The sequence below is a fragment of the Alligator sinensis genome, unplaced genomic scaffold (genome assembly GCF_000455745.1).
Source record: "Alligator sinensis unplaced genomic scaffold, ASM45574v1 scaffold442_1, whole genome shotgun sequence".
Taxonomy (NCBI): Eukaryota; Metazoa; Chordata; order Crocodylia; family Alligatoridae; genus Alligator; species Alligator sinensis.
This window is the reverse complement of record NW_005841829.1, coordinates 7959624-7961972: the sequence shown is the minus strand read 5'-3', so window position 1 is coordinate 7961972 and position 2349 is coordinate 7959624.

Sequence of the window (2349 nt, the reverse complement as noted above, 5' to 3'; positions counted from 1 at the left end):
TGTTGCTTTCTTCCAAACTTTTTCCAATATGTCCACATCCTTTGTGAAGCGTGGGACCGCAAACTGAGCAAATACTTCGGGTGAGGCCTTGCCAGTTCTTAATAGAATGAAAGAATCACTTCCCCTAATTTGCAAATGACACTCCTACAGATACAACTAGTATTCTGTGAATTTTTTTTTGGCAACAGGAGCATGACTGTGCCTTCATATTCAGTTTAGGGTCTTGGTATAACCCCCCAGTCCTGCAGTACTGCACCCTAGTCTGTATCATTCCCCAGTTTGTATCTGTGCATGCAATTATTCTGTCCCAAGTGCAGCACTTTGCACTTGTCCTTGCTGAATCTAATCCAATTGATTCTGAACTGTTTCTACAATCAATATGGGTCATTCTCATTCTCAATGTATCCCTAGCCTCCAGAGTGTCTGCAACTTCACTCAATTTAGTGTCTGCAGATTTGCTAATTGTGCACTCCATCCCATCATCCAAATCATTAATGAACATACTGAACAGTCCCAGACCCAGGACAGACCCCTGGGGAACCCCACTTGGTACTTCCTCTCAACTGGACATCAAGCCACTGATGACTACTTGCTGAAAATGATAATCCAGTGATTTACCCACTTTACAGTACTTTCTATTAATCTGTTCTCCCTTAGCTTGTTAAGGAGAATGTCCTGAGACAGTGTTAAAACAGAGACAGTGTCAAAAGCCTTGCTAAAGTCAAAGTTTATCATATCCACTGCTCTCCCAATATTCACAGAGCCTATCACTTTATCATAGAAAGAAATTTGGGTGGTCAGGCAAGACTTGCTTTTGGCAGATCCATGGTGGTTGTTCCTGATCACCTTGTTCTCCTGTAGGTGCTTCATAATAGATTCCTTGAGGACCTGCTCTATGATCTTTCCAGGTATTGAGGTCATGCTGAGTAATCTGTAGTTTTCCAGATCCTCTGCCTTCCCTTAGTTAAGAATGTGCACTATATTTGCCTTTTTCCAATCATCCAGGACCTCACCTGATCTCCATGAGTTCTCAAATGGCACCTATACATGTGCTGGAGCTCTGCTCTGACGTGTGCCAATTAGCACGCGCTGGAGCAGACTCTATTAAAAGTCTGCTGCAAGTCTGCTGGAGCATGCTAATTAAGAGCAAGCTAATTAGCATGCTCCAGCAGCCTCCACATCCCATGTATTCAGTGTCCCTGCATTTCAAAATGGCTGCAGGGGCGCTTTAATTAAAGCTTACCACATGAGCTTTAGTGTAGGGCTCTGCCTGCTGCAGGCCATGAGCACCCTAAGGGCCCACCACTTGCTGCTGCTGCCACCAATGGCAGGGGCTGTGTGCTATGGAGGGGGCATATGGCAGGTTGCCCACACCAAACTACACCCCCCCCCACACACACAATACACAAGAGTAAGGCTTTATTTCGACTTACTATGCAATCACCTCTCTTTATATAAAATGTTATAGTAGAGGTTTGAGTTTTAATATATGATTTTTTCCCCTGTTCCGAGATGGCAAACCCCACTCCCAAAAGGGGGAGGGCAAGAGGATGGACTGGTGGCAAAAGTCAGGGGTTAGGAAGCAGGACTTCCAGTACCAAAATGATGTTCAGCAGTCAGCAGGTAGGGGCACCTGTCTGGAAGGATGGGGATCGGGGGGCTACCCTTGCTGGCTTCAACAGCTCACCAGAAGTTGTTAAGCAGCCCATCAGCTGAAATAATTGCTATTCCTGGTGTAGATGAAGCTATGCTGCATTATCTATCTGTTAAGAATATGACCCAGATTTATCTGAAAGGTAAATAGTGTTTGTAACAGGGGCAGGCAAAATATGGCCCACCAGGCCATTCTATCTGGCCCACAGGGCCCCTTAAAAATTTAGAAAATTATTATTTATCTGCCCTGGCAGCCTGTCAAAGCGGACAAGAGCCAGGGGCAGTAGGACCCAGGGGGAGCCTCAGCAGGACTGAACAGCCCAGCCCCACCCCACCCCCAGCCATTTCACTCCCTTCCTGCCCCCTGCCTTGCTCCAGTGCCACATGGCTGCTGACTGCATCGCCAGATGGAGGAGCACAGGTGGGTGGGTGTAGGTGTGGATGTGGGGGTGTGTGTCATATTGAATGAAATAATTTGAATGTTTGTAAAGGTTGCCCATTAGCCAGTTTCAGGAAGAAGATAGGATTTATCTCCTTATCTAGCTCATTGTTTTGGGGCTACGTGAAAAATGTCCTGACTTCACTTAAAGCCTTAATTTAAATTGTATCTTTAGAAGTCTTTTACAAAGAAAGCAAATATCCTGAGTTCCGAGACATCAAAGCCTAGGGCCTTTTAACCAGACTGGTAAAAAAAAA